This window comes from Gavialis gangeticus, unplaced genomic scaffold, assembly GCF_001723915.1.
Source record: "Gavialis gangeticus isolate Ggan-Ray unplaced genomic scaffold, GavGan_comp1, whole genome shotgun sequence".
Lineage (NCBI taxonomy): Eukaryota > Metazoa > Chordata > Crocodylia > Gavialidae > Gavialis > Gavialis gangeticus.
In genome coordinates this window covers 113639754-113647352 of record NW_017728992.1, presented here as the reverse complement: position 1 = coordinate 113647352, position 7599 = coordinate 113639754, and positions in this window count along the sequence as shown.

Genomic DNA, 7599 nt, shown 5'->3' with positions numbered 1-7599 from the left:
ACTCAGAAGGCACCAGTCACTGACCGAGGGGGCAGGGCCGCCCCCACACACACACTCCTCAGCAGACCCAGAAGTGGACTGGAAGTGTTTCTAGTTCACTTCCATGTCTGCTGCTGGACACACTTTTACTTTAAAGTTAGTAAAACTTTACTCTGGAATGGGGTCCCAAGTGAGGTGGTACTATCAAGAGGAGGCTGGACAGATATTTGGCTGGCATGATATGATCCTGGCCGGGGCAAGGGGTTAGACCTGATGATCTGTTTAGGTCCCTTCTGACCCTAGGTACTATGATACACTGGGGATCACCCCATGCTCCTGTGGGGCACTCCATCTGCCCCACCATCACAGCATTCGTGAGACGCCTGGTACGTTGAGGTATGTAGAAAAAACATTTAAAGCTGGCTCTATGTCCAAATCTTCAAATGTTTCTGAATCTCTCTGAACCAATTCAGAGGGTTCTGATTCAATTCGGAGGGATTAAAGGGTCTCCTGATTAGAATTGGATTAAGAGAGTCGGCCACCAAATCGGGCCAAATCTCCGCTGAATCGAATCAGTGACTGAAGCTTTGCATATATATACACAATATATATATAATATATACATTCATATATACATATACATACCAGCCCAGCCTCTGGCTTCTATTCTTTTCATTCCATCGAGGAAGACCATACACCAACTGCTGAAACTTCCTTAGCTTGATGAAGGGTTTTTGAATCTGAAAGCTTGCTCAATAATTGTTTTCCAACTATTTAAGTTGGTCTAATCAAAGATATCAGATTCACTCAAAGAACCTTGTCTACACACACACACACACACACACACACACACACACACACTTCTGATTTGGAAGAAACTAATTTTGAGATGATGGTAGGATATGCAAAAAGAGGTATTCTAGCAGGGGAAGACAGGGTTCGGGAGGCAGATATTGGAGTCATTTATAAGTGAAAGCCATCAGATTGGATGATGCAAAGTTAGAGTGAAGACAAAAGAAGAGGACTTGAGGACAGAATTGGGAAAAACTCCAGCAGACACAAGTATAAAGGAGTAGAGATGCTGAAGAACTGGACACTGACATAGAACTGAAGAGCAGGGAATTGTATAAGCTCAGAAAAGAGAGAAAGCAGATGAGAAAAGAGAGTGACTAACTGCAACCCCTTATCCAGTGAGCTGCTCTGAGTGCTGGTTTTATCAGAGTTCACTAATCCTGGGAGCCAAGGAAGTAAATATTGATGTGGGGGGAGGGGATGGGAGTGTAGGTTTACTGGGGGGGAGGTGAGGGGGAGGGCTGGGTGATCTAACCTCCTCCTAAGCCCCCTGAATGTCTGAACTTAGCTCCAAACTGCACAGACATAAAAAGGATATTTCAGGGAAAGGTATTACTATATTTTATCCAGCATTCTTTAGAGGGCTTTAGGAGAAATAGTAAACAGTGGAGGGACTTCTGTATGATCCCAGGACAAAAGGCTTTCAATTCTAATAAATTTAAATTTATTTACACAGGTTACCATTCCAAGCTGCATTGCTGCTGTGTTTGGTAATAATTAAAGTTATATCTATCTAACAGTGGTCTATATGAAGAAGCTACATTACATTCTGTAGCTCTCCAACCTGTAAGACACTGCTAATGGTGGAAACCCCTTTTTTGGTCAAAAAGGATGTTGGATGCCAAAATAGCTGTGGCAGAGCAAGTAAGGTGGAAAAAGGAAAATCCCCACTCACACCCTTCCCTTTACTGGCTCAGCAGTGGAAGCTCTCCCTGGTAACCATAAAGATGGTGGGAGCATCAAGTGCCTCAGTGTTGGGCTTGCACTTCCAGCCACTCAGCCTGGACCTGCCAGGCAGAATTGCAGGTCAATAATAGGGGAAGCCATGGTGTTCTGGCTGGAAACCATGGCCAGAGGAGTCCTCTGTTCTGGGTTGCTGGAAGCCCTCCAGCTGTGACATGCTGTGCATGGGTTCCTCATTAGGGATGCCAAGCAACAGCTAGCAGAATAACATTCCTGATGGGCTGGAGTCTCTGGAGGGTGTATATAAGAATATGCCAAAACTGAAGAGAGAGGTCGCCAGACAGTGAACGACAGGACCCAAACTAGAAATGGGTGAGAGGCAGACAAGCTGCACACATTTCTTGATTTTCATAGAAGACGGACAATCAGAGATTCCTAGCATGAAACCCAGAAACCTCAGCTAGGGACCTTTTCCCTTGTTTAGTAGCCCAGTGCCCAGCCTATGTCATGGCCAGAACCAGAGTTTATATACAGACAGTCATATGGAGGCCTGAGGCAGGAGTGTAGGGGTAGAGGAACTCTCAATTTAGACCCCATAAAGGTCAAGCCAGTAGGCCTTTCTTTTGGCAGCTAGGAAAACCTAGCTGAACAAACCTTTTTTTCTCCAAGGAAGGTATTGCTTCCTATCTGAACCAATTTTCCTTTCTTTTGGTACATCAAAGTTGTGGCAGGCGAAACATTAGGCAGGAAGTGGAATCTCACTGGGGAAGAAAGTACTATAGCGCCTGCACCCTTCCAGGCTGGCACTAGGACAATAGTCAAACAATTTTATCAGAGGTGAGAGATACACTAGTAGTGTTTTAATTTAGCACAGCATAGTAGTCAAAACAAGCACAACACAGAACTTGTAGGAGTAGCAGAGACATCAGCCTATAAGTTCATAAAGGGTGTGTATCAGGAGCTGTGAGAATATCTGTTCAGCAGGGCACCCCAAGGGAAGACAAGGTCTAGCAGTCATAAACTGATGGAAGAGCATTTTAGACTGGACATAAGGAAAAACTACTTTACTGTCCAAGTCTCCAGAGTCTGGCATAGATTCCCCGCAGAAGTGGTGCAAGCATCTACTCTGGATACCTTTAAGAAATGCTTGGATGCTTATCTTGATGGGGTGATCTGATCCCAGCTGACTTCCTGCCCCTTGGGCAGGGGGTTGGACCTGATGATTTTGCAAGGTCCCTTCCAGCCCTAAGGTCTATGAATCTATGAATCAAAACTAGATACAGACATTTGAAAAGCCTGAGGTGGAATAGATCTAAATTATGCAGTTTTCTGTAAGTGGCGTTAGTTTAGATTGATAATGAACAGAATACACATTCACCCTGTGGAGGGGAGTTAGGATCCAAGACTGGGTTCTGCCATTTTTAAACCAATCTATGTATGCCAAATGTCTGTCCTGTTACAGGTATAGACCAGTTTCCACTTACATTGGTAAAATGTAATGTTTGTACCTGGCCCAAATGCACTGTGTGCGCTAGATAAGGTGAAACAAACTGAGTAAACTGAACATGTGGCAGGTAATCACACCCTAGAATTATAATTTGGTACGGACATATTGCAAGCTCTTCAGCAGATTTACTTATGTATTTATCTATGCCTGCTGAATTCTCTCACTGAATATATTATTGGCATTAAAGTAACTAGAGTAGAGACTATTTAAATCTACATCAATGTGAAGTTAATCCCCTGAAGTTTATAATCTATGAATAACTGTAAATAGAAGTTGTACTTGAAGATCTACAAAAGTTGAAATTGCTTTTGAGAACCAGAACATAAAATCATGCTTGTCTCACTAATGCAGCAGTCAACAACATTATGCAGTGGCTGGCTGGAATTCACCAGCTCAGGTCCTAAGAAGCTAGGGCCAGCATCTGGCCACCACCACCACTGTTTCTCTTTGCTACCTGCCTGTGATGCTACATAGGAAAGCTTTTTGACACCTACCCACAGTGCAGCATGGGACAAACCCTGACTTCTGACAGTTGCCAAAGCCGCAGGTCCACAAGCCAGATCCAAAGGCTCCACAAGCTACCACCAGGCCCAGCCACTGAAGAGTGGATATTACACTATGAATTCTGCTGCTCCAGACTGCAAAGCTACCTGTGTAGATTGTGAAGAAAATGAAGAATGCTTGGTTTACTCATTTGCATACCTATACCCACAATGTTCTTCTAGCTTATAGCTATTTTGAACAATGCTGATGTCTGAGAACTATGAGCAAATGTGCAATGAGTTCTTCACTGTACGGTATTATGTAGGCAAGAAACTAAATTCGTTTTTACCTTGGGCAGACATGTAAAACAGATATATTATGAAAGTACATCAAAAAGGGTGTTGGGAAGGAATCAGGTTTTTGCAGCTTAAATACTGGCAAGGGTACACGCTGCAAAAACAGTGCATATGACTATTTATACAGAAATCACTGATTTCCATAGATAAAATCTGATCTAAGAACTGTGGAAAGTTAGCTCATGTTTGAATTGCCAGTGAGTAATGAAGTACATGCCTATTTATGATGGAATTAATTTATAGTGGCCAGAGTTCAAAATGAGTTGTGGAAAGCTGAATTTCTAGTGAATCAACTGCATATACTTTTGACAATCATTAATTTTTTTCACAAGGGAACTATTGCCTACAGAAGCCATTGTAGTGTTTACAGCATAGTATTTAAAAATAACTGGATGAGTGAGAAAATCCACATTATTAGTATATTTACTGACATTGTGTGACCTTCATCTTACACTAGTGGAAGAAGTTTAATTAGCAAGAAGTGATAACATATACTTTCTAAGACTGTTTTATTAGTGTAAGTGTTCTGTTAATTTTCTCTGATGGAATAGCAAGAATAAAGCAATATTCATTTCCTTTTTCTTATGCATTCATCCATCTTTTTGGAAACACCTCAATTCTACTATTCTATTATCTATAAATTATATCATCTTTGACAGTATAAGAGTGAAAATTTTCAGTGTACCAAGTTCTCTGGAAGAGGTTAATTTAAAGAAGTGGGATAGGAAGCTCTTTATGTTCTCTGAAAACAATTAAAAGGCAATAAACGGCAATGTGAACTTCCTTTCAATTCTTTTATCAGAGCTACTGGTATATATTCTGGATCAGATAGTAGCCCTCTAATAAACAGATGATGGCATTTCAATTTCTAAGCTTGCCTCTCACTCATGTAACTGGAACAGACAGAACTCATTTCAGCTGCATGGATTTCTGCAAGAGCCAGCTGGTGTGGACTATGATTGAGTCTCACCAGGGATATACATTTGCCTCAGTGAGTTTGCTTTCTGATATGGTTGACAGTTCTATATTAAAACTCATAACATTTATTATAATAGGAACTTCTATAAGAGTTATTTTTTGATAAAAGAAATAGAAAACTAACATGAGAGTCACCATTTTATGTTCTTATGTCAATGAATCAGGGTGATTAGTACTGAAAGCTCAAGTGATAAAAAGAAAAAATTAATCTTACTTAGCACTAGAATGTATTTTTTGGGGAAGAACCAGACTTATATAACAATAATGTCTGTAGTTCCCAGAAAAAGGGAAGCTGGATTTCCTCATAAATACTGCTATGGGAATGGGACATGTACTGACCATAACCGGGTAGTTCAGCCTTGACACACAATACATTTTCCGTTACTCATGGTAAAATTAAATGAGGACTTGTTGCCTAAGAAAACTCAGGCTGTCCGGAGCATGTTAGTCTATAAAGGTGCTACACTGCCTTGCCTTCTGCCTGCACATATTTATAACTTAGGATAGGAATGTGTTCAACACAAACACAGCAATCATAATATGTTTTTGGCATTGCAGCATCATCATTTATCTTGCTACACTTCCTTCTTGAAAGCCTTTTATGCATTATATTAGTTAGTCTTTTCTGTAGATGTTTTATTAGCTCATATGGTTTCATCTTGATTTGCCAAACGGAATAAACTAATCCTTGTGTATGGCTGCTTTCAGACAAAGAATTTTATATCTGCCTTATGTCCTTGAGATTACAGCATGGTACTTTCTTTTTCTTTTGTCTAAATAGCAATTTCTGCAAATCTTACTTAAAATCTGTTTGCTTCAGCATCCAATAAGCTAGGCAGAAGGCACAGAAGAATGTCACCTTAGGGTGCCTGTACACATGTGAGCAGGATGCTCCAGCACACTGCAATTACAGGGTGTTGGAGCAGGCTCGATTAACTGAGTCTACTGAAGTGTGCTAATTAGCATACTCCAGCCAGCCTCTGCATCTTGCATATCAGCATCCCCATGCTTCCAGATGTTATTGGGGGCATTTTATCTAAAGCTCATCAAATACGCTTTTAGTTAAAGCAGCCCTGCCACCATTCTGAAGCGCAAGAATGCTGATACACAAGATGCTGTGGGCACTTTAATTAGAGCAGCTCCAAGAGCTGCTCTAATTAAAACATGTCCACCCCCAAAGCACATGTAAAAATGCCCTTGGGGACTAACTGATTTAGAGAGACATAAGCTTTCCTAGAGGACAGACTCCTTCATCACACATGTGGGAAATGTAGTGCAAGATATGCTTAGCTTCTGACACTACTACTTATGAAAGCCTATGAACCAATTAGTACCCATTCTGCAACTGTGCCCTACCTTGTGCCTGACTGCGTACTAAGACAATGAATTACCTCTCTCTGTTCAATAAGTTGAAGGCATTTAGGTATCTTTTCTTCTGCTATTCCTGTCTAAAACATAAGGTATAGCCCCATTTCCATCATTCTGCAAACTGTTTTTCCTTTACTTGACTACTTGAGTAGCACATCCTGCTAACAGCTTGGCCAGAAGCAAGTTAGCAACTCAGGGCATCCACTGCAGCTATAAAGTATTCTAAACCTGGAACATTATTTTGATAGTATTTTGGAGCTACAGCAAGACCATGAATTTTGAAATTCATGCTTTTGAATTTACATTTAAGAAGCAAATTGATCCAACAGTGGACATATTTTGTCTTCATTTAAGATTTCACTCATACTACCATTGGCTAAGATTTAGGGTGTTATTAAATATAAGCAATGCTAGATTTGTCCATACACTTACCTTTGAGACAAAAGAATAGAAGTGAAACAAGAGGCCAGTCTGGCTAAACAATAGTCACTTCAATGAGCTGAAATTCAGAAAGGAATCCTACAAAATGTGGAAACTTGGTTATAGTAGTAAGGAAGAGTATAAGAGTGTTGAATGGGCATGCAGGGAGAAAATTTGGAAGGCCATGGCACAATTTGAGATGTAACTGGCAAGGGACATAAAAAAGGCAATAAAAAGAGATTCCACAAGTATATCAAAAACAGGAAAACCAAAGAAATCATAGGTTCCTCACAGAAAGCAGAAGGCAATCTAGTTATGGATGATGCAGAGAAGGATGAAGTGTTTTATGCCTATTTTACTTCAGTCCTCACAGAGACAGCTACCAAATGACAGCTGGCTGCAAAGATAGGGAAGGAGACAAAGTCCAGATACAGACGTTATACTTTTACCAGAATAAATGATTGGAAACTGGAAATCTATACCTGTAACAGAACAGAAATTCAGGGCACACAGACTGGTTTAAAAATGGCAGAATCCAGTCTAAGATTCCTCTCTCCTGCCCCCAGCAGAGAGTGGATGTATGTTCTGTTCACTACTGATCTAAACTACGCTGCTTACAGAAAACCATGCAACTTAGATCAATTCTGCTTCAGTCTTTTTTAATTTATGTATCGAGCCAAACAGCATAGAGTAATTGCAGAATAGATTAGGGATTACTTAGGGAATCCAAATGCTTTCAAGTCAGCAGAGCCA